The sequence below is a fragment of the Hypanus sabinus genome, chromosome 2 (assembly GCF_030144855.1).
Source record: "Hypanus sabinus isolate sHypSab1 chromosome 2, sHypSab1.hap1, whole genome shotgun sequence".
NCBI classification, from domain to species: Eukaryota; Metazoa; Chordata; class Chondrichthyes; order Myliobatiformes; family Dasyatidae; genus Hypanus; species Hypanus sabinus.
Window position 1 is genome coordinate 130642982 of NC_082707.1, and position 26399 is coordinate 130669380.

General features: G+C 41.6%; 1 protein-coding gene across 5 annotated transcripts in view; it reads right to left on the reverse strand.

Moving 5' to 3' along the window:
• The window catches only part of LOC132383862 (spectrin beta chain, non-erythrocytic 1-like), a 319162-nt gene that overhangs the window by 232644 nt on the left and 60119 nt on the right, over positions 1-26399 (reverse strand). The gene's annotated exons all lie outside the window — the stretch shown is intronic.

Here is a 26399-nt window from a genome sequence, read left to right on the forward strand (position 1 = left end):
CATCTGCAAACTTGCTGATCTAGCTAATCACATCATCCAGAAGATATAGATGATAGACAAACAACAATGGACCCAGCACCAATCCCTACGACACTCCACTAGTCTCAGGCCTCCAGTCAGAGATGCAGCCGTCTACTACCGCTCCCTGGCTTCTCTCACAAAGCCAATGCCTAATTCAATGTATTACCTCATTTTGATTGCTGACTGATTGAACTTTCTTGACCAACCTCCCATGCAGGACCTTGTCAAATGCCTTGCTAAAGTGCATCTAGACAACATCCACTTCATCAGCTTTTCTGGTAACTTCCTTGATGAACTCTATAAGGTTGGTTAGACATGACCTACCATGCTTAGACATGCTGACTATTCCTAATGAGTTCATGTCCCTCCAAATACTCATATCCGGTTCCTCAGAATACTTTCCAATAACGTTCCCACTACTGATGTACTGAGTAGTGTTCCCACTACTACTCTCCAGCCTATAATTTTCTGGCTTATTCTTTGAGCCTTTTTTAAACATTAGCTACTTTTCAATCCTCCTGCACCTCAGCCATGGCTAATATCTCTGCTGGGGCCTCTACAATTTCTGCACCTTCCTCTCAGTGTCCAAGGGAACATCCTGAGGATTTATCTACCCTAATTTGTCTCAAGATAGCAAACATCTCCTGCTCTGTGATCTATATAGGGTCCATGACCTTGGTCCTGCTTGGCCTTATTACTGTAGACTCTATGTGCATCTCCTGAGTAAACACATGCAAAGAATCAAGTTCAAGACCTTCACCATCTCTTTTGGCTCCATTTTGATTTTCTAGAGGACCAATTTTGTCTCCTGCAATCCTTTTTCTCTTAACATATTTATAGAGTCCCTTAGGATTCTCCTTCACCTTTGTCTGCTAGGGCAACCTCATGCCTTCTCTTAACCCTCCTGATTTATTTCTCAAGTATTATCTTGTATTTCTTATACTCCATAAATACCTCATTTGTCCCTTCCCGCCTATACTAACTATGCATCATTTTTTCCTTAACTAGGGCCTCAACATCTCTTGAAAAAGCAAGGTTCCCTAAACCTGTTATCTTTACCTATTATTCTGCCTGACACGTACAAGCTTGGTACTCTCAAAATTTCACTTTTGAAAGCCTCCCACTTACAAAGTACACCTTTGCCAGAGAACAGCCTGTCCTAATACACATTTGCCAGATCCTTTTTATACCATCAAAATTGGCCTGTCTCCAATCTAGAATCTCAACCTGCGGACCAGACCTTTCTTTTTCTATTCTTACTTTGAAACTAATGGCATTATGATCACTGGATGCAAAATGTTCCCCTACACAAACTTTTGTCACCTGCCCTGTCTCATTCCTTAGCAGATCAAGCATTGCACACTCTCTCATCGGGACTTCTATGAACTGATTAAAGAAACTTCCCTGAATACATTTGACAAACTCTATCCCATCTAATCCTTTTACAGTATGGGAGCCCCACACTGTGTGCAAAGTTAAAAATCACCTACTATAACAACCCTGTGTTTCTTGCAATGGTCTACGATCTCTCTGCAAATTTGTCACATTAAATTCCTGGACTGTCAGGTGGTCTATAATATAGCCCCGTTAATGTGGTCACACCTTTCTTATTTCACAGTTCCACTCATAATGTCTCACTAGATGAGTTCTCCAGTCTGTCCTGATGGAGCACTGCCATGATATTTACTCTGACTAGTAACACCACCCCTTCCCTTTTAATTCCTCCCCCTCTGTTGCATCTAAAACAGCAGAACCCTGGAACGTTGAGCTGCCAGTCCTGCCCTTCCAGCAACGAAGTCTCTCTAATGCCTACAATATCATAATTCCAGGTGTTGATCCATGCCCAAGCTCAACTGCCTTTCATACAATAGTTCATGCATTGAAACAACTCAAGACATTAGTTGCACCATGATGAACTGCTTGATTCTTGACTTTGCGGTCTTAATAACAGCTGACTCCACAACTTGTCCACCATCTGATCTGGCACTGGTTCCCAACCCCCTGAAACTCTGGTTTAAACCATGCCCACCCCCACCACCATCCATGCAGTTCTAGCAAACCTTCCTGCTAGGATATTAGTCCCCCTCCATTTCAGGTGCAAACAGTCTCTTCTGTGCAGGTCCCACTTTTGCTGAAAGTAAGCCCAATCATCCAACTATATGTCCTCCCTTCCACACCAGCCCCTTAGCCAATTGTAAGAATCTTCCTTCTTCTGGCCTCACCAGCACTTGGCACGGCTAGCAATGCAGATATCATAGCCTGCAAGATCCTACCCTTTAGTTTAGCATCTAAGTCTCTGAACTCACTTTATAGAACCTCGGCACTCTTCCTACCTATGTCATTGGACTACAATCGGTGCAGGAGTAGGCCATTTGGCCCTTCGATCCAGCACCACCGTTCAATGTGATCATGGCTGATCATCCACAATCAGTACCCCGTTCCTGCCTTCTCCCCATATCCTTTGACTCTGCTATCTTTAAGAGCTCTATCTAACTTTTTCTTGAAAACATCCAGAGAATTGGCCTTCACTGTCTTCTGAGGCAGAGCATTCCATAGATCCACAACTCTCTGGGTGAATTTTTTTCTTCTCCTGAACTCCGTTCTAAATGGCCTACCCCCTATTCTGAAACTGTGGTCTCTGGTTCTGGACTCCCCCAACTACGACCCCTGGCTACTCGCCCTCTCACTTAAGAATGCTGATTTGATCTGAGACAACCCGTATGCTGGCATCCAGGAGGCAACATACCATCTGGGAATTTTGTTCTCATCCACAGAACTTCTTTTCTGTTCCCCTAACTAATGAATCTCCTTTCACAAGAGCTTGCCTCTTCTTCCCTGCTTCCCTTCTGAGTCACAGAGACCAGACCACTGTAATCTTCCTCTGCTTGATGATCCCCTCTCTACAGTATCCAAAATGGTACATCCTCTCATTGAGAGGGATGGCCTCAGGGGTACATTGCATGGCTGTTTAACCCCTTTCCCCTTCCCGACTGTCACGCATTCTCGTGTGTCCTGCAACTTCAGTGTAAATACCCCTCTCTATGTCCTATCTATCATCCCCTCAGCCTCCCAAATGACTTGGAGTTCATCCATTTACAGTTCCAAATCCTTAACACAGTGTTAGAAGCTTCTCACAGGGGAAGTCATCAGGGACACGAGTTTCCCTGCCTTCCCACATCCTACAACGGAAGCGAGGAAGGAAAAGTTTGTGACTGATAATAGAGAGCTCTTTGCATACTAAAGAAGTTAATAGTCAGATTAGTGAAGGATAGTGATGGAGTTATTTAAAAGTAGAACGGTGCATAGTGATAGTCAGAGAATGGACATGACAAGTGCATTTTTCTTTTGGGGTGGAATTTATCTGACTCATGAACTAAAGTAAAACTTCCTTGCAATCGGTGACATTTCTGTGAAATTCTAAAATCATGCCAAGAAGGAATGAATGATTTGAAAACTAAATTAAGTGCCTTGTTGGTAACTTGGCAGAGTTTTCAGACCTCTTGAGTTTCTTATTGAAATCAGGGGTAAAAGAGAAGGATTCCAAGCCATGATGATAGGTTCATTGATTTTCAATGAACAACATTTTTAACAAAGACTACATAAAGGATCAAGGCTCGCAGTGAAGATAAATTATCTCTGTGAGACAGCAAAAGGCAAATTAAATGAGGAAATAACTGTTTAGCAATGGCAAATTTGAATATTAAATTCTGTATTGCAACATTCTGATTGTTTTAGTATTCTGAGAAATTATGAGTGGAGTAGGAGAAGGATAACGAGCTTTAGTGGTCCAGGGAGGATATTTAATACAAGTTGCAGCAAATTGAGGATATTACTCAAAATGTTACTCAGAAGTTAATCATTTTCAAAGTAATTAAATGATACACTAAGCTGTAAGCACATCTATCAGAGACATAAAGCAACTTTCTGGTAAAAATAACAGAAATGAACATAGGAAGAGTTATTTAAATACAATAACAGGTAAACAGTATTCATCTTAAAGTTGACATGAAAACAGTGTGTTTTTCTTTTGAGATCGGTCCTAAAGGTACTGGAATCACTCCATTCTAGTCAATGAAACCAAAATAGTTTGTTATCTGATCTTTTATTTATTCATTCTTTATATTTGATCAAGGCAGCACTGGTGGGACCAACATTTATTTCTTATATTCTACTGCCTTTTTGAACTACAATTATCCCCTATAGTGAAGAACCATTTGGGTCAGGAGTTTCAGAATTTACACCCACTGATGATGAAGGAATGGAGATATATTTCCAAGTTAAAATGGAATGTTTACCGTGATGATGTTCATATTGGTGGAGGGGTTACGGATTTGGGAGGTGCTGTTAGACTAGTCTTGGTGAGTGGTTATAAAGCATTTTGAATTCTAGTCACGAAATGCTTGTGGTAGGGAATTAATGTTTAGGGTGATTGTTGAAGACCATTCAAGCAGGTTGCTTTGTCATGGATAGATCTGAGCTTCCTATGGATTTTTTGGGACAGCGTTTACCCAGTCAAGTGTTCTATGGCAGACACAATCTCAATGGCCCTTCACAAGGCCTGAGATCACCTGGGCAATACAAACACCTGTCAGGGTGCTGTTCATTGACTATAGCTCAGTTTCTTAATACCACCAGTCCCACAGTTCTGATTGAAAAAATACAGAATCCGGGCCTCTGTACCTCCCCCTGCAAATGGATCCTTGACTTCCTCACCAGAAGACCACAATCTTTGCAAATTAGTAATAACATCTGCTCCTCACTTACAATTAAAACTGGTGTACCTCAGGGATGTATGCTTCACCCACTGATCTACTCTCTCTATACTCATGACTGTGTGGACAGGCATAGGTCACATGCCATCTATAAATTTGCTGATGATATTAAATTGTTGGCAGAACCTCAGATGGAGATAAGAGGTCATAAAGGAGCAAGGTATATCAGCTGGTTGAGTGGTGTCACAGCAACAACCTCGAGTTCAATGTTAGCAAGACCAAAGCACTGATTGTAGACTTCAGAAAGGGTGAGAAGAAGGAACATAAACCAATCCTTAAAGAGGGATCAGAAGAGGAGCAAATGAGCAACTTCAAGTTCCTGGGTGTCAATATCTCTGAGGATCTAACCTGGTCCCAACATATTGATGCAGCTACAAAGGAGGCCAGACAGCATCTATATTTCATTAGGTCTTTGAGGAGATTTAATTTGTCACTTAAAACACTTGAAAAATTCTACAGATAGACCATGGAGAGCATTCTGACAGGCTACAAGACTGCATCGGTGTTTGGTATGGGAGATGGGGATGCTGCTGTGCAGGATCGAAAGAAGCTAAAGAAAGTGGTAAAATTAGTCAGGTCCGTCATGGGTACTAGCCTCTGTAGTATCCAAGACTTCTTTAAGGAGTGGTGCCTCAGAATGGTGGTGCCCATCACCCAGGATATGCCCTCTACTCACTGTTACCGTCAGGAAGGAGGTACAGAAGCCTGAAGGCACACACTCAGTGATTCAGGAACAGCTTCTTCCCTGCTGTCATCAGACTTCTAAATGGACATTAGGCCCATGAACATGACTTCACTTTTTTAAATTATTTCTGTTCTTGCACTATTTTTGATTTAACTATTTAGCATACATATTTAGTTACTGGAATTGATTTTTTTTTAAATATTTATCTTGTATTGCACTGCACTGCTGCCACTAACTTAATGAGTTTCACAACATATGCTGGTAATATTAAACCTGATTCTGATTCTGAAGTGAAAAATCCATTACACACCTACCTGGTGCCTTTCTGATGGTGAAAATGCTCTGGAGTGTCAGAAGACCAGTCACTAGACACAGAATACCCAGTCTCTGACCTGCTCTTGTAACCACACTATGTGGCTCCTTCATTCCGTTTCTAGTCAATGATGACTTCCCCATGACTGGGGTAGGGACACTGGTGATTCTAATGCCATTTGATGTCAAGGATAGATGGTTGGACTCACTGCTGATGGAGATTTATTTACTTATTGGGATACTGCGTGGAGTAGGCCCTTTCGGCCCTTTGAGCCACGCGGCCCAACAACCCACCAATGCAACACTAGCCTAATCAGGAGACAATTCACAATGACCAATTAACCTAACAACCGGTATGTCTTTAGACTGTGGGAGAAAACCGGAGCACCCAGAGGAAACCCACGTGGTCATGGGGAGAATGTATAAACTCCCTACAGGCAGTGTCAGGAATTGAACCCAGGTCACCTGTAATGTAAAGCGTTGTGCTAACCACTACACTACCATGCCACCCATGGGATGGTCAATGACTGTCAGATTGTGGCTCAAATTTTACTTTCCACTTGTCTGCCCAGACCTGAATGTTATCTCATTTCTGTTGTTCGCAGGTATGGATTATATCATTTGCTGAGGTGAGTGAAATCTAACATTTATTAACAAATATCCTTACCTTTTAATATAGAAGGAAAATCATTTATGAGGCAGATAAAGATGTATGGGCCAAGGACACTGCCTAGAGAAAACCTTGAGGCTATAATGATTTACCTCCTACAAGTGCAACTATTTTCCTTTGTGCAAAGTATGATTTCAGCCATTGGAATAGTTTTGATGATTGATAGGACTGACTAAATCAGTCTGATCATACTTGATCTGCCTTTCTGTGAACAAGGCTCACCTGGGCAATTTTTCACACCTTTGGGGAGGTGCCTGTGTTGCAAAGGAAAAGCCAGGCTGGAGTTTCAGAGAGTTTTGGTTCACGAGTTATCACTGCTACAGCTGAGATGCTACCTAGTGTCAGACTTTCTTTCATCCTGTGCTCTCAGCTGTTGCTTGATATAACAGAATTAAATCAATTGGCTGAAGAATGGGTTCTGTGATGAAGTGCATCTCAGAATTAAACCAAGATTGCTTCAACACTGCAATACTTCACCTTTGAGATAATTAGAGATTATGCTAAAATCTATGGAAATTTTTTATTAAGAGTGAATTAAAACAGTACTTTGATCATTACTTAATAAATACATGACTTTTTAAAAAATATTATTTTACAGGGGCAAACAAGTAACTTCAAGTAAGTGAGTGGATAACTTCACTCACCTCAGCTCTTAACTGATTCCACAACCGATGGACTCATTTTCAAAGACGATGCATGGTCTCTATTATTTATTTATATTATTACTTGTATTCTCACAGATAGTCTTCTTTCGCACACTGTTGGTTGTCAAAAAAAAGTAGCGAGGTAGTGTTCAGGGATTCAATGCCCATTTAGAAATTGGATGGCAGAGGGGAAGAAGCTGTTCCTGAATCGCTGAGTGTGTGCCTTCAGGCTTCTGTACCTCCTACCTGACGGTAACAGGAAGAAGAGGGCATGCCTTGGGTAGTGGGGTACCTTGATGATGGAAGCCACTTTTTTGAGGCACCACTCCTTGAAAATGTTTTGGATTCACCACATGTTTTGGTGGTGCGATGCAGCTTGCAGCGGCCACTCTGGAACTGATTATCTGTTATTTGTGAAGTGGGGTGCCATGCACAATCATAATCAATTGAAAACGAACGTGGGAACACGGAAGAGCATTGGGAAATCAGTAGGAAGACCTTCTTCGTTGCTGCTGCTGTGAGGTCTGGGACTCTGCTGGGAAGAACAGGCCCCCAGTCCTCGGGGTCACATTGCCAATGTCTGTTGGCGGGGCTGTCTTAATACGCTCGGCAGAGGATGGTGCTCGGAGAAGCTGTGCCGGAGGGAATGGTCGGAGTCCACTGCGGTCAGGACACTTTTGGTGTGTGCGTCTGCGAGGCTGGGTTCGATGGAGCTTTCATTGTGTGCTGCGTCTGCGAGGCTGAGTCGGGTGGTGCCGTAGAAGTCCATAGGGGGGTTATTCCTTTCGGCCACCGGCGTGAGATGGCGAGTCTGTCGGGACCCTGGGGACTTGTGGGAACTGTGTGGTGATTTCTTTTGAACTTGCAGTCCTTTAACATCTTTGGACTATTTTTACTGTGCCCATAGTCTGTTTTTTATCAATTACGTTATTGCTTGCACTGTTGTAACTATGTGGTTTTGTGCAGGTCTTGTAGCTTTAGTTTTTGGTCTTGTTTGTCTGGGGATTTGAAGCTCCTTTTCAGGGAACGCACTAAGACGGTAGCGCAATATTAATACGCAGCAGCCTCTCCGGACTCTGGATTGGGGATTGCCAAACGTTATGTGGATTTTCTGGTGTAGTCTGTTTTGTCATATGCTTTTGTGATATCATTCTGGAGGAACGTTGTCTCATTTTTTAACTGCATTGCATTTGTGGTTTCTAAATGACAATAAACTGAATCTGAATCTTTTCAAGCACTATTCTCCAGATTATAATGCCTTAATAGGGAAAAGAATATTTCCCAATAGCTTCAAATGCTTTGATTATTGACAGATGAAATGGATTGTCACTACTTCGTCTACCAGAGCTCTGAATTATGTATTCCCCTACTAAATCTCACATAAATATTCATTGTTCAATGGAGAATGATTCCAATTTGTCAAACCTTTATGCTGAAGTCCCTCAACTTGATTCCATTCCGGTAAACTTCTGTTGAACTATCCCCAAGCCCTTCACATCCTACCTTTGTCACACAAAGCTGGACACCATCGAAGGTTTATGAAGTACAACATAATTTAATTCCTTTTATACTCTTTGGAGTGGACAACGTTAACTTCCACCCTCACACCTACTACACTCACTCTTAAGAGCAGAACAATCACATGGTCATGCTCACTGATGACACAACAGTGGTGGGGTTCAACAACAACAATGACGAAGTGGCCTACACAGAGGAGGTGGGAGAGCTTGTCTGATGCCAGGCAGATAACCTCTTCCTTAATGTCAGCAAGACAAAAGAGAAGGTTTTCATCTTCAAGAGATCTCGTACCCCCTTTAGATCAGTGGCGAAGTGGAAACTGCAAGCAGTTTTAAACTCCTGGGAGTGCACATTACATACAGCCTCTCAAGGCTGAAGAACATATCCTACACAGTCAAGAAAGCTCAGCAACGCCTCTTGAAGCACCATCAATAACTCACTCTGAGACGTAAGGCGAGATATCGGCTTTTATTGACTGGAAGAAGGAACCAGCAGTGAGTGACCACCATGCTACATCCTGGAGACTGAGGCCGGGCTCAGGCCTTGATCGCCTTTATACAGGGGTCTGTGGGAGGAGCCACAGGAGCAGTCAGCAGGGGCCGTGTCCAGGCACACGTAGTTCACCACACCTCTACTTTCTGAGGAGTCTGATGAGAGAGCTGGACTTTGCGCATCCGTACTTGCGTCGTTCTACAGGAGCACCAGTAGAGGCCACCCCGACAAGCTGCTTGGCCCTGAACTGCACTGGGATGGGTGAAAAGGCTCCATAGTGGACAGTTAAAACTGCCCAAAACATCACCAGCACCAGCCTACCCATCATTAAGAACAGTTGTACAGAAAGATGTCAGAAAAGAGTCAGTAACATCATGAAAGATCCCACACACCCTGCTCAAGGACTGTTTGTCCCACTCCGGTAAGGGAAGAAGCTGTGTAGCACCCGTGGCAGGACCACCAGACTCAAAACCAGCTAACTTCCTTAAGCAGTAAAGCTGATCAACACCTTGATGCACCATCAATAACTCACACTGAGACGTAAGGCGAGATATCGGTTTTTATTGACTGGAAGAAGGAACCAGGAGTGAGTGACCATCATACTATGTCCTGGAGACTGAGGCCGAGCGTCAGGCCTCAGATCGCCTTTATACCGGGATCTGTGGGAGGAGCCACAGGAGCAGTCAGCAGGGGGGCATGTCCAGACAGGCACACGTAGTTCACCACACACCTCCACCCTCTAACTCCACCACTACATTGTTATTTCCCGTCAGTCACTTTGTGCACAGCCTGGTGTCACTTTAGGGGCATACAATCAATGTATATAAGCTATCTTACCTATTTCTATTTATTGTGTGTTTTTGGTATTATTATGTTCTTCATCTTTTATGGATGTTTCTGTGCTTCATCAGATTGAGAATAACTCATTTGTTCTCTTTACATTTGCATACAGGAAGTGACATTAAACAATCTTGAATCTTGAAATGCATAAAGGGAGAATAAAGTTAAATGAATAAAAATGAAAAACGAAATACCTTTCAGAGGAAAAATTCCATCCATTTTCCATTTTCTGACTTGTGAGCCAGAGCTTCTTATTGCCTGCAACTTTGCCACCCAGCTCCCCCTCTAACCTATAGGTCTGAGGCATCCTGCACTGCTACAACAAAGACCAATGCAAGCTAGAACAGCACCTTATCTTCCATCTGGCCACAGTACAGCAATCAGGAGTCAATGTTGAATTCTATAATGGAAACTGCAAATGATAGAAAATGGAGCAAAAAAAAAGAACAAACTGCTGGAGGAAACCTGGGGAGTCAAACAGCAGACAGTATGTGCATCTGTTTTTGTTTATTTTTGCATTGGATTCTACAACCTTGGATAATTCCTCTGTGTGAGTTCTCCTTCTGTGATATTGGTTCAGCTTTTATACTCCTTCCCCCTCTGGGAAAGGAGGCTGCGCCCAGCCTGACCTACCAGGCATGTTTTCCTGCTCTTCCTATATGTTTCTGAGAACTAAAGCACCTCAAGGCACTGGAAAAATAACATCATTGCTGGTTACAAAGAAGAAATGTGCAACATGGTATAGAGTTGCTTCCTCCATCAGCAGCCACATAGAATGCTGTGAAATATTTCAGTGTTACTCGTATCGTGTTGCCTGCAAACCAGTAAATAACAGGACAGTTAGTCCTGTCCTGTGATGAACATGTTCACGGTCATTAATGAGCCAATAACCTGAGGTGGAACTATACATCTGGCATTTATGTCCACTCATCATTACAAGTAGAGTAACAACATTTAAAAGACGTTTGGATTGATACACGGATAGTAATGGTTCAGAGCGACATGGGCTGAATGAGGGCAAATGGAACCAGCTTAGACAGTCATTTTGGTCAGCATAGGCACATTGGGCTCAAAGGCCTGTCTCCATGTTGTATGACTATTAACTGGTATCATATGAAATTGTACAATTTTACAAATTTGCAATAAATACACTGCTTTTTAGCACTTTCTTCCTTCAACCCTGAATTTACTCAAGGTTCAAAATAATCCCACAGTATTTTATTAATGAATTAATTCTGATGAGTAATTCAATCCAAAAACTTTAAGTCAGCTTTTAACTAGAAGTAAACTTCCACAGGTCCATGACTCATGATAGAGGCTGATAACTATCAGCAATTATTTTAATAATTATTATTGGAAATCCACAAGGCTATGGCATTGAGCTTTCAATACAGACTAATTGAACAAAACAGAATGCATGACAAATTACATGATGTCAAGTTAAACATCTTTTGAAGGTTAGCATCAATATGAATTAATCCAGCTTGGTTCTACTATAACTTTCATAACACAAACTCATATTCATATCATTATTGTCCAACCATGGATCTGAATCTGAAATTGGTTGGGGCTACACCATTAAGTCAACTTAAAAGACAGGCCAAAGATACATATTAACTGCATGATATACATTGAGTATCTTGAAGGACTTAAACCATAAGACATAGAAGCAAAATTAGGCCATCCAGCCCACTATATCTACACCGCACTATTCAATCACATCCAATTTATTTTTTCTTTCAACCTTATACTCCTGCTTTCTCTCTGTAACTTTTGACATCCTTACTAAAGAATCAACTTTTGTTTTAACTATGACTTGGCTTCCACAGCACTCTGTAGCAATAAATGCCATAGATCTGATACTCTCTTGCTAAAGAACTTCTTCCTCACCTACCCTTCTATTCTGAAGTGTGCCCTCTGGTCTTGGACACTCCTATAGCCTCTGCATGTCCACTCTATCCAGACCTTTCAATATTTGATAGATTTCAATGAGATCCATCCTCATCCTTACAAAGTCCAATATATACGGGCCCAGAGGCATCAAACACTCTTCCTTTGTCAACCCTTTTATCTCTGAGATAATTCTTGTAAACCCCCTCTGGACCCTCTCCAACACCAGCTCATCCTTTCTTCGATATGGGGCCCATACTCTACACACACCACTCCAAATATGATCTGACCATTGCTTCATAAAGCCTCAGCATTACATTCTTGCTTTTAAGTTCTGGTCCTCTCAAAATGAATGCTAACATTGCATTTTCCATTCTTGCTGCTGACTCAATCTACAAGTTCACCTTTAGGGCATCTTGCCCTACGACTTCCAAATCCCTTTGCATCTTCAATTTCAGAAATCTGTCCCCATTTAGAAAATGGTTTAGTCCTTTATTCCTTCTACCAAAGAGCATGACCATACCCTTCCCAACACTGTATTCAAACTGTCATTTTTTGCCCATTCCTCAATACTACTTGGCCTTCCACCTACTTTGCATCATTGCAAGCTTATCCACAAATCCGTCAATTCAGTCATCCAGATCATTGACACATGACATGAAAAGTAGCACAGTTAACCCCAACCCTTCCAGATAATCACTAGTAACTGGCATCCATACAGAAAAGGCACCCCTTTATTCCCAATTGTCAATCTACGATCAGCCAATCGCCTAACCATGCTAGTAACTTTGTAGTAAATGAGCCTGTTTTGCAGCCTCATGTGGGGTACCTTGTCAAAGACCTGCTGAAAATCCAAGCAAACAATACCCTCTGGCTCTCCTTTGTTGATCCTACCTGTTACTTCTTCAAAGAATTCCACTCTTAAGTGACATTTGTGATTTTCCAGTCCTGGAACCATATGTTTCTTGAAAGATCACTACTAATACCTTCACAACCTTATCAGCTATCTCTTTCAGAACTATTTGTTGCATTCCATCTGGTCCAGGTGATGTATCCACCTTTAGAACTTCCAGCTTCCCAAGTACCTTCTCCTCACTTACATTGACCACACTCTCTTCTGCCCTCAACTCCTGGATTCCTGGTACACTGTTGGCATTTTCCACAGTGAAAATTAATGCAAAGAACTTATTCATTTCATCCACCCTTTCATTTTTGCTCATTGCTATTTCTCCAGCATCATTTTCTAGTAGTCCACTTTTTATATATCTGTAAAAATTTATTGTATCTTCTTTTTTTATACATTATTTACTAGCTTGCCTTCATATTTCCTCTTTATTGCCTTCTAAGTTGCCCTTTATTGGTTTTTAAAAGCCCCCCAACTCTATAATTTCCTACTAACTTTTACTATATTGTATACCCTCTCTGACCTTTATGCTGCCTTTGACTTCCCTTGTCAGCCACAGTTATCGCCTTTCCTTTTTAGAATGCTTCAGAAGGTGAGCAGTTAATATGATGTTGCACAGAATCACTATCACGAGCAGATAGCTCTCACCAACACACCTGATCAGGTATATTATCAGACCCCAGCTTTATGTGGGTTGATGTGGCTAGGGTCATCATCAGATCAGCTGTGGCCAGACAGAGTGCCTGCTCATTGGGTGGGGGGGGGGGGGGAGCCGGGGCAAGGGGAAGAGGTGCTTTCCTTGCCAGCACATCAAACCAAATGGAAAAGACAATCAAATGGAAGAGAAACATCACTGTCATTGATGCACAGGATAGTCCATTCTGATCTGAATGTCCTGCCACATGGCCTCATATCTCCAGTGACACAGAAATGCCTCTATATTTTCTTGTGGATAAACCTGTTCTGCCTTCCTGATGGCATGGGAAAGCACAGCTCTTGCTGACCCAAAAGCTGTCCCAATCTGAAGGTAGAATCCCGATCTCTCAGCCGTACTCGGACCTCCACTGTGAACCATGGCTTCTGATTTGCCCTCTTGGCGATGACATCCTCAATTAACTTCTCTATGGAGCCTGTCACAGATCTCACATATTCATTGATGTTGCATCTCCTCTGTGCCTACTTCAAGCACCTTAAAACTGTGCCCTCTCGTGCTAGCCATTTCAGCCGTGGGAAAAAGCCTCTGACTATCCACACGGTCAATGCCTCTCATCATCTTATACACCTCTATAGGGTCACCTCTCATCCTCTGTCGCTCCAAGAAAAAAAGGCCAAGTTCACTCAGCCTATTCTCATAAGGCATGCTCCCCAATCCAGGCAACATCCTTGTAAATCTCCTCGGCACCCTTTCTAAAGTTTCCACATCCTTCCTGTAGTGAGGCAACCAGAACTGAGCACAGTACTCCAAGGGGGGTCTGACCAGGGTCCTATATAGCTGCAACATAGCCTCAGCTCCTAAACTCAATCCCACGATTGCTGAATGCCAATACACTATATGCTTTATTAACCACAAAGTCAACCTGTGCAGCAGCTTTGAGTGTCCTAAGGACTCGGACCCCAAGATCCATCTGATCCTCTCCTCTCCTGTCAAGAGTCTTACCATTAATACTATATTCTGCCATCATATTTGACCTACCAAAATGAACTACTTCACACTTATCTGGATTGAACTTCATCTGCCACTACTCAGCCCAGTTTTGCATGCTATCAATGTCCCACTGTAACCTCTGACAGCCCTCGACACTATTCACAACACTCCAACCTTTGTGTCATCAGCAAATTTACTAACCCATTCCCTCCACTTCCTCATCCAGGTCATTCATAAAAATCAGGAAGAGTAGGGGTCCCAGAACAGATCCCTGAGACACACCACTGGTGACCAACCTCCATGAAGAATATGACCCCTGTACAACCACTCTTTGCTTTCTGTGGCAAGCCAGTTCTGGATCCACAGAGCAATATCCCCTTGGACCCCATGTCTCCTTACATTCTCAATAAGCTTTGCATGGGGTACCTTGTCAAAGGCCTTGCTGAAATCCATATACACTACATCTACTACTCTTCCTTCATCAATGTGTGCAGTCACATCCTCAAAAAAAAATGCTTTCCAAAAGCTTCAGCATATCCTCTTTATTAATATCTACATGCTCAAGCTTTTCAATCTGCTATAAGTCATCCCTACAATTGCCAAGGTCCTTTTCCATAGTGAATACTGAAGCAAAGTGCTCATTAGCTACCTCTGCTATCTCCTCTGGTTCCACAAACTTTCCCACTTCACACTTCATTGGTCTCATTTTCTCACATCATATCGTCTTGCTCTTCACATATTTGTAGAATGCCTTGGGGTTTTCCTTAATCCTGTCTGCCAAGCCTTCTCTTGGCCCCTTCTGGCTCTCCTAATTTCATTCTTAAACTCCTTCCTGCTATCCTTATAATCTTCTAGATCTCTATCATTACCTAGTTTTTTGAACCTTTTGTAAGCTTTTCTTTTCTTCTTGATCAGATTTACAACAGCCTTTGTACACCATAGTTCCTGTACCCTACCATTCTTTCCATGTCTCATTGGAACGTACCTATGGGGAGCTCCATGCAAATATCCCCTGAACCAATGCCACATTTCTTCCATACATTTCCCTGAGAACATCTGGTCCCAATTTATGCTTCCAAGTTCCTGCCTGATAGCCTTATATTTCCTCTTACTCCAATTAAATGTTTTCCTAACTTGTCTGTACCTATCCCTCTCTAATCCTATGGTAAAGGAGATACACCTCCACTGTGGGTCTTGCCAGAGGTAGCAGGAATTCTGTCGGCCTGAAAAGAGAGGAGACCCTCTATCTGGATAGCCACTTCAGGGGTGGTCTCCTGGAGCTACGTTTCTGTCAGGATGAGCGTGCAGCTGTCCTTTGTCTCACATTGCACCAATCTAGTTTATTTTCTAGCGATCATATGCTTGAACACAGAATCGACGGGAGAGCTGGCCTGAAGGGTTTTGCCTTCAGCCTTGCATGAATACCAGTGCACTTTCCTCGTTTTTGTTTCTTTGCATGCTGCTTCTGTCTCCCCTGGGTGGCTGTTGCTGGCGATGACATGGTGCTCAATAAGCCCACGTTGCGGAGCTCATCTGCTATCCAACAACTTGCTAGTTTGGTACGCTTGCAGTTTTTTGTGTTCTTAATATCCAGAAGGGCCTTGTGATCATAAGAAAAGCATAAAGGATGAACATTACACCGTGAGCTGTGACTGGATGCATCGCCTTCTTGGACACCACTATCTGCAGTCTCTTTTTGTCTTCTCAAATTCGTGATAGTGCTTTCTCATTATCTGAACAGAAGTTTCCAGTGTTAGACAGACAAAGGCTCATATACTTGGTTTCAGCCCATTACCATTTCCAAGCCACCAACTTTGTCTTTCGGAAGAGAGGATTTTAAAAAATGGGTTCAGCTGCCCATTATCTAACTACATTACCTTCTATTCTCACACCACCCTTGCACTCACAAGCACACACTGTCTTCCCATTTAGCAATAACACAATTCTAAAATTGCTTTTAACCGAAGATGGAATTCTGTCTTTGCTCAGGACATCTGGATTGGGATGCTGGGTGGGGTGGGGGGTGGAGTTAGGGGTGAGAGCAGAAGTGTGGAAAGTAAATGAGATGACTAGAAAAGGAATCTGTCAACTGTGGCTATTTCCTGCGTCAGTCATTCCAGGAGGAGCAAGGACAGAGTTCTTCTGCTCCTCAGTTTCCAACCAAAAATTTTCCTCCAACAGTCATCCTTCACATTTTAGAAACATAGAAAACCTACAGCACATTATAGGTTCTTCGGCCTACAAAGCTGTGCTGAACATGTCCTTACTTTAGAACTGCCTAGGTTTACCCATAACCCTCTATTTTTCTAAGCTCCATGTATCCATCAAGGAGTCTCTTAAAAGACCCTATTGTTTCCGACTCCACCACTGCCATCTTCTCCAGGATTCCACCATCACAAACCTTCTTCCCTCCCCTTTCATCAGTCAAATTAATTAATCTGCCTCTTATTCCCACAGCGATCCCTGCCTCAACCTGCATTCCTCTTTTTGTATCCATCCCTCCCCTACAAGTTAAAACTAACTTGATATCCCTCTTTTCCAGTTCCTGCAAAAGGTACTTTGAAAAGGTACTCTATTTTTCTCTCTCTATAGAAGCTAGCTGACCTGCTGAGTGTTTCAGGCATTTTTAGATTTCATTTTAGACTTTTGGCAACTGCAAGTTTTGATTTTCTTGTTTATTTAACTATTTGAGCTATCTTGCTGTCATCATGTTTCATGACTCCTGTGTACAACACAGACACACATGAGCAACACAAACATCAATTCACAAGGTGTTAAATTACAGATGGCAGAGCAATCCATGAAGATGACTCTACCAGTCAGACTACTCTACCGAGGAGGTACAGTAGCCTGTAGACCCACATCATCAGGTTCGAGACTCGGGAAGGTGAGCAGTTAATAGTATGTTGCACAGAATCACTATCATGTGCAGATAGCTCTCACCAATAGCAGTATGACAAGCAAAGGAGCAGAAAAATTAGGAAAAGGAAGATGAAAAAGGGAAAAGACAATATAGGAATGCCTATTCCAGCCAGCTTTCTAAGCTGAAGACCAGATCCATAATCTTAATTTCTGTTCAACAATAGTCCACGATTTTCCTTTCTATCAATGATATAGCATCATTTCACCAAACCAAACATTGTAGCCCTAGTAAAATAAATATTTGTGTCCATATTTCACATTGAAAATATTCCAATTAACAGAACTAATCACCTTTCCTTCGATGCTGTGATTTCCGTGTGCATATGTTGAACCTATTCCTCCTACTCAAAGCTAACCAAGAGGCTGGCGGATGGTTACTGAATTTCAACCAAGACAGCTCCAAGTGACCTTGCCGAATGACTCTGAGCATATGTGGACCTGGATGCCTCAGCTCCAGACTGCAGCGTCTCAGCGTGTGCAAGACCAAACCAGGCTAAGCAAGGACACTGCCACACTGGCAGGGGTCAGAGGATGAAGGACATCATGAAGGAATACTGTTGTGTGTGGACCAGGTATGCCGGAATATTCTTTAGACATCATCAAATGGATGCCAGTCATGGTACCATTTAAAGATGTTCGTTCATCAATAAGCAGTCTTATTACCTTAAACACACACCAACACTAAAAAGCCACGCTCAGGTTTCAGAAAGGCACCTGGGTGGAGGAAAGCCATTGTAGTTAAAAAAACATATACATAAATAAATAGTGGCATGCTGCCAAGTTAGAAGGGGGATACTTATTTATTTTGACACAAGAGGGGGACAGTAGCCTGAGATGGCTCCCAATAAAGCAATCTCCTTTGTACTTTATTTTCCTCACTGCCCTACTGCCCTTTGATTCATTTATCATTTACCTACTCAGAGGGGCAAGTTACAGCAGCTACTTTACCCACTGACACACCTTGGGATGGGGGAAGTGATCAGAGTGCCTGGCAGCACACATGGTCAATGGAAGAACGTGGAAAACTTCACACAGACATCACCTGAATTCAGAATCAAATCCAGGTCCCGGCAGCTGTGAGGCAGTAGTTACACTGCCGTGCCAGCAACCTCAGAATCAGGACCAGGTTTATTACCGTATTCTTATAGGGCATGAAATTTGGTGCTTTGTGGCCGCAGTACAGTGCAAAGACACAAAAAAAATCATTATAGATGAAAAAATAAACAATGCAGAAGAAAGGAAGAATGGAGTAATGCTCACAGAATATTAGAAACCTGATGGCAGAAGGGAAGGAATTGTTTCTGAATTGCTTCCAGAGGACAGGATGCACCGGTCTTCAAACGAGTACCTAAGTGAGGATTTTGACAGGGCAGCTGACAAAGAAAGCAGAGATGTGTACAAACCAAAATGCTGGACCCATTGGCAGACCTGCCTGGAACAACGGCAAGGAGCAGGAGGGAGCGCCCCATCAGCTTAGCATGGGATTTTGTGGACAGAATACGGTACACGTCAATGAACATGTTCACCGAGAACTGCTCCTTCAGTAATGGCAGCAATGCTCTTCCTTTTCTTCTTCATTGCCATTTGGTTGATTGGATCTGCCTAAGGCCTATTCTCTCCATCTTCTTCCTCCTAACAGGTTACCCTCCTCACTCACTCTCATCATATATAACCCAAGGACTCTACCGCTGGAAGTAACATGGTTTAGAGGAAGCCTAATAGGTCAGGACATAACTTAAGCCTTTGACACAGTTCCCTAAAATTGACAACGTCTGCAAACAAAAACTGGTGGCACTTGACAACCACTTATATTTCAATCGTCATCTACACATAACTGAGAGTTCTTTAAATAGTGTTTCTATGGATAGATGGTGCTGGACAGTGGGGGGGGGGGGGTTGCGGTATGGCTTGTCACTGCTAAATATTGGGATCTCTGTGTCATTTGAACAAATGGCATAAGAAGCGCTGCTTATATCCAGTTTTGGCAATGCTGGAATCAAATTAGCATTGTACAAGCATTGCAATCATGATCTGCCTGCTCTGCATAGCTTTGGTATATATAAACACTCCTGGTGATACCACCCTTAGCAGTCAAGCAACTGGCAACAAACATGTTGTGTCTTTGTACCTTGTTCAAAATATCCAAAGGATATCAACACCCGGAGCATTTAAACAATTGGCACTACAAAGCCAGATTTCATGGCTTATAAATACATCACAGATTCTTCATGTCAGTACAAATACAGTGAGATAATAGACATGATGTTTTGCATCAAATAGCCTTCTTGTCATTTACTGTGCTAATTCTATAGAACTCATTGGTACTTTATACTTAATAAGATGCTATTAACACCGATGGAAGTGATGTTTGATAGATACACACAAATGAGAATTAGTAATTCACTCCTTCTACCCTCCCAACCCGAAATGCTGCTCCAACCCCACCCTCAAACCTTCCCCACCATCACCATCCCACCTCCCCCATTCCACTTGTTATGTCACGTCACGAAAGTTACGTCTTACACCAATTGAAATGAAGTGCCATCTATTTTGGATCAACAATTGTATTCAATTCCAGCTTTGAGATAACATTTTCTGCACCTGTCCTCAATTCCATAACTGCCTCTGTTGTTTTTATACTAAGATGTCAGTCTAATATTGTGACACATTATTTATCCAAGTACATCAGGCTCTGGATCAAGATCACACAGCTCACTTCATAAATTATCACAACAGCCGGGGGAGATTTTCACCGCCTCATTCCATGTAGATGCCGTGCCAGTGCCAGGTACACCGAACCATCTGCTTGCTGGAGATCAAGGTTATCAGTTGCACAATTGCAATGACTGCTTAACTAACCAACCTCAGTTCAGAACCTCTGCTTTATAAAAGCTAAATCTCAGCTTAGGTTTATGCTGAGCCTTATCATGCGTGACTGGACACACTGATATAAAAATAAGGGAGCTACTAACTACTATCTTTCTTTTATTGCTCGATTTGCATACAATGTGTAGCGAACTGAGGCTGAGGCTCTGGGCCTGCTCTGGGCATTGCGTCTCTGGACTCACTTGAGTTCTGAATGCCGTTGTTTGCTTTTATTGTTTGCATGATTTGTGTTTTTTTCTCTCTGTGTTCTGGGTGTGGGTTAGTCTTTTTTTATGGGTTCCTTTGGGTTACTAGTTTTGTGGCTGCCTGTGAAGAGACGAATCTCAAGCTTGTATAATTTATACATACTTAGATAATAAATGTGCTTTGAACTTTGGAGGAACTCAGTCTGCACGCAGGGAAAACGTAAGGTTATCGTGTGGACTCTCTGATTTGTGTGTACAAGCAAAATAAAACAGAACAGCAAAATATGCCTGTTAAGGAGATAGGTCCCACAAACCAAGATTAAAGCTGTCTCAGGATTCAGTTTAACAATAAAAACTTACAAGTGTTGAAAGTAATCTGTTGCTTTGCACTTTGCAACGTTCCAAAAGTCAAAATTATCCTCATTTGGTTGCCCTGAAGGTGCTCTCCAACCTTGCTACTCAAGTCCAGTATTGACTGTCAAAAAGCAAAGAAAGGCTCAACTGATTTGTATATACCCTGCTAATGACAATGTAAAAGACAGGACTGTTGTGTCAGTGGGGAAGTGGTAGGAATGGCCGAGAGTAGTTTAAAAGGTAGCCTTTAAAGACTGGAAATCACTGTAAGCTGTTGACAGCAGGCTTCAGAAACAGTAGGTACATGGCGAGTCGTCACCAGTCTACAGGAAATGAGAATCATTGAAATCAAACATCTCATATGGTTACTTCAAAAAATGTCTTCTACTGCAAAGAAGGGATCAGCTAACACAATAAGAACTAATGAAAAAGCATTATTGAGTCTGACCATCTACAGCTGAAATTCAGCAAAAGCGAGACTGTAGGAAATTAAGGCTTGGAAACAGCTGGGTGTAGGACAGTCAGAGCCTGGCTGTCAGGTCAATGGGGACTGTTCATGCAGCTGTTGCTCTTGAGCTTTCGAAATCTAAAAGCAGGCGCAAGACAAGCCCTCACATAATCAGTGGACGAACTGAGCTGAGCGCAAGGGGAAAGGCACCATCTAGGATCATTTTGCAGTGGTGGGGGGCTCTTTCTCAGTAGACTGATAAATATTAGGGAGCCAGCCTAGTGGTGCAACTCTACTACAGCTCAGGGTGACAGAGCTCGGAGATCAATCCTGGTGTCCTCTTAAGGGCCTGTATGGTCTCTCTGTGGATTGCGTGGGTTTTCTCTGTGCTCTCTCTTGGGTAGTGCTCCCACAAGTCCAAAGATGTACCAGTGACTAGGCTAATTGGTCATTGTAATGTGTTCTACGATTAGGTTAGGGTTAAATTGGCAGCACTACCCGAAGGGCTGTAAAGGCCTAGTTCGCACAGTATCTCTAAATAAAAACAAAGTCAGGGCATCCTCTGAATTCCAGGCAAATGATCCCGATTACAGCATGTGGCCTGCCCTTCCCTACAACCAAGGGCAGACATGTGGTTCCTGGTGGCCCAGAATGCAGACACACAGTGCCAGCTTTACAAAGTATTGGCCCCATTTTATCTTTGATTTTACAGAAATCAGAAGTAGTTCAACAGAAGTATGACTTCATAGAATGACAATGCATAGAAACAGGTCACTCCTCCCTGTCAAATCTATGCTGTTTCCTTATAAGATCCTATCTAATTAATTGCAGTCCCTTGGTTTTTTTCATCTCCATCACCATGGAAATATTGCCTCAAACACTTAAGAAATGTCTCTTGATAAAGTATTTGTTTTCACTGCCTTCAAAGCAATGTCCTCCAGTGCATCATTACCCGCTGCAAGAAAATATTCTATTCTCCCCTTCCACTGGAAATATTTCCATCAAAACATAACCAAAAACCTCTATAATTCTGAACAAGTCCAACAAAGCTTTCTGAAAATCTATAATTTATGGAAGAAAGAGAATAGCAGCAGCTTTTCTGGTCTTTCCAGGGTTGTCATGTGCACCATGAGTAGTGCTGGAATTTCGGTGTCTCTTGACCTGCAAAATCTTAAATGTCATACTTTTGGAATGACATCTCAGGGTCTTACAGAAGAAAAACAATGGTGAGGGGTTTGCTGCACTCAGAAGGGAATATTGTAGAGCAAAACTTTACTAAAGTTAGTTCCAATCTATTTTATATATAATCTCATTAATTTAGATTGTGATTGCAAATGATCCCCTGTAATTTTCCAACATGTGATACCATATAAAAAAAATCAAGATTGCCAACTCAGCAAAACCTTTGTTCTCTGTGCACTCAGATGCATGAATAAAGGTATTGATAACTCCAATCCTACAATAACTACCACAAAATCACTATTGCAGATTCTATAAATAATCAACAAATCAGAATACGGTGAATTCCAGTTAATTGGGACACATTGACCCAATGAAGTGGCTGCTCATGGAAATACTTGGGAAGGTATAAAAAAAAGACTGAGTAACAAATTATGTATTTATATAAAATACAGAAAAAATTAGAACACCGCCAATACCACTGAAGTACTATAAAACTGTATTAGTTGCTAATACTTACTGATTTATCTACATTGTGTTCATTAGACTATAGATGAAAGAAATCAATGCAGGCACCTAGTGCCTTCACAAAATGCTGACAACAATTGCATCCTCCAAATCTTCATTTTCATTGTAACATTCAAGATGATTGTTGATACCTTCAAATTTGTTGTAGTTTCTAACTTGTTGAATTTGTGAAATTGATTCCTTTTCATTCCCAACCATTTCAGGCATCTCCAAGTCTAAATGCTTGAAACTGCAGTAAGTAAGACATTTCTGAATTGTCTTATTTCTCACCAACTATTAGTGACAAAAATCACAGCTTTTTGAACACAAACATGACTAACGCTAGTTAGAAACTGTTCAGCAACAGTCTCCTGCCCCAATTAAGCGGCACAGTGTCCCAAATAAATGGAGGGAATCCTGCCCATTTTCTCAATTAGTTTTTGGTCTTTAAGGTTTGTTCCAAACAAGCGGCTTTCCAGATTAACCAATAGCCCAATGAACCATAATCCACTGTATCAAAAAGGCTGGCTACAAAGATGCTGCCTTATTCAGAAATAACTGTTGTTTCTTTTGAAGAAAATCACCTTTACTGATTAATTACTTAAAATACTGCTTGTGCAATTTATGACTAATTTACAAGCTCTGGCTGAGAATTGAGTGACCTCAAAACTTTTCTGCATCAAGAACTAAAATAATAATGCAAGTGAAAAAGGAAGTGAATGACAAAAAATGAAAGAATCTGGACATGAAATGCCATTGTAGTAAATTATTAACAAGCACTCAGTCAATGTCTGGGAATGAACAGAATCACAAAAATGAGAAGAGCAGCTGCAACACATTATAGTGGGAAGGTAAGCTGGGAGCTACCATTGTATGGCAAGCTTCTAGTGAGATACACTATAGGCAATTTTGCATTCCAGTGAAGTTAGAATCAAGAATGAAGCAACTGCTTTGACTAGGGGATGGAATATACATGAAATTAAAATTAATGAAATAGGGAGGAAGCTTTTCATCTCCGAGAACAATTAACTGAAACAATCAGTACTTAAAAACCTAAAAGAATTTACGATGTTAGCAGGTGTGAAACTCAAGTTTTATTTGTTGAGATGTTGTATACTGCTCTTTGATGTTGCCTCTTCTACCTTCTCCTGTACGTTTCTTGTCTGAAGAGCATGCACCCAACTTTCATTCCCTCCTAGGTTATGAAATGCACAGCACATCATCCCTGATTTTGATACACTAATAGGAGCATACAGAAGATCTTTCAGAGTGATCAAAAATCCTATAATCGCAGCAACAACTCCAGTAGGTTGCTGTGTGACAGGGTGTGGAGAACAGCTTCAGTGGCCCCACACTTTCACTGGGGTTAGGGACCAGAATTCCAATGGATAATTTTTGTCTCCTATTTGTTACTTTCCAAAGATGATTGGAGAGTTGGATCCATGGGCCATGGGCCACATAAAATACAGGAAACATGAAAGCTCACTAGGTATTTGACACACACCTGGAGAAACATCTTAATGTGGTTGTAAACCAACCTCATGCTAATGGAAACCACTCTAAGTTACGAAAATTCCAGCATGACAGAAATCACCACGTGTAATCCAGCTTTGGAAATTCATCTGGAGCAGCAAACTGATTTGCCCCCTCGTCCTGACTGGAGTCACAGGGTCAGTGAGAGATACAACACAGAAACAGGCTCTTCCCCTCACAAGGTTTATTCCTGTGCATTTACCCATGACACTTATCACTCTCTACTCGATACAATTCTCCCAGCCACAACCCTAATGTGCCTTGCACATAGTTCATTCAATAATCCAGATATTATTGCTATGTTTTGTAACTCCCAAAGCTGATCGATAGGAAAACATGGGAGTTTGGGAAAGCATGGCTACTTTATTTTACTTTAGTGAGATGCTCACATATATGACATGGAGGAGTAATGATATATGCTATTCACATACATCTTACATATAACCTATAAACAATTATGTAACTGAAGAAAGCTTAATCAATATATATATATATATATATATATATATATACAATAATACTCAGACACAACTGAAATATTAAATACACAACTATTATAATTATTTAAATGTGCTTTTTAATGTAGGTCCTACCTTATCAAATTCTCCACTCAACACCTCTTGCCTGCTCCTTCCAGTGCTGTCAGTCTCAACATGAACCACAATGTGCTGATCTTACCCCACCCACTCCAATACCTAATCAAACTGGTTCAAGATTTTTCTTACCCAGTCATCTGATGAGCAATATGTTATGTAGGCTTCTTGACCCAATTTACAAAGGATATTTACAGTTAAATCACAGAAAACTGCCATAAGAGCAAACCCCTTCCTTCTGCGCATCCTCAGTACCCATCTCACTTAGTGCATTGTTGGTCCACCAATCCTGTTCTTGTATTTCTGTACAAGATCTGGGGTCAAGGTGCATCTCCACCAACCGCCCCCCCCCCCCCGCCCCCCAAGTACCAATTCCAACTCAGTAACCCTGCAGGAAATATTCAAGGCAGGGGTATCAACTATAAACATATGTGTTACAGATAGGCTCAACTGACACAATCTTCAACCTACTGCAGTCTCATATAGAAAATGTGTTCATAGATCAAGATTATGGCCATTTATTTCTACTGCACTAAGTGCTAAAACAAAAAGTTTGACTGTCTCAAGTTTACCCAAGCCATTACAGCAGCACAGGCTAAAGGCAACCCCTCTTTCCTGTTTGCACCAAATTTCCACTCAGTTTCGCACTGTGAATGATCCTAAATGTTGAATTGTTCTGCATCACCACTTTTTGATATAATTATTTAGAGGTATTAATCAAACAAATAGTGCAAAGGGTAAAAAGTAAAGACAAGTAGTAAAACATTTCCAAAAATTAGTGTAATTTGTGATACAGCTAGACTGCATCCAAGTTTAGCCTTTTTCTTGTTAAATTCTGCACAAATATTGCCCAAAGTCTTTATAGATCAGTAAAATCCTGAAAATCAATGTTGATTGTGCTATGGTTAACTATACTCCAAATATTATAAACTTGAGCAGAAGGTTGAACATAAAAATGCTGATACTTTTAAAACCCCTGATATCTCCAAGCATTACATCTGGGTACATGAATAGACAATGCTGTACAGAGGAAAATATGGCCACAAGCTTAAACAGCCATCTGGCACAGGTCACAAGCAGAAACAAAACGTTCCGGTTAAGATCAGAAAGAATGCATAAGCGTTGAGCTAACTTACGTCATTGTCACATATACACCGGCAGCCATTTAAATGTTAGCAATGGGAAAAGACAGAAGTTAACTAACCACCTTCTCAATCATCAGCTAGCTCACAATGCAGTTGAAACTAAAATGGTAACAGAGAATACAACCAAATGAAAGGAAAGAAATACATTAAGACATAATCTTAAATTTGTTGAAGCTATAACATCTAAATTCCACTAAGTCAGACTGGTGAACTTCACTATGCACAGCTTTTATGCTTTCTAAAATCAATTAATT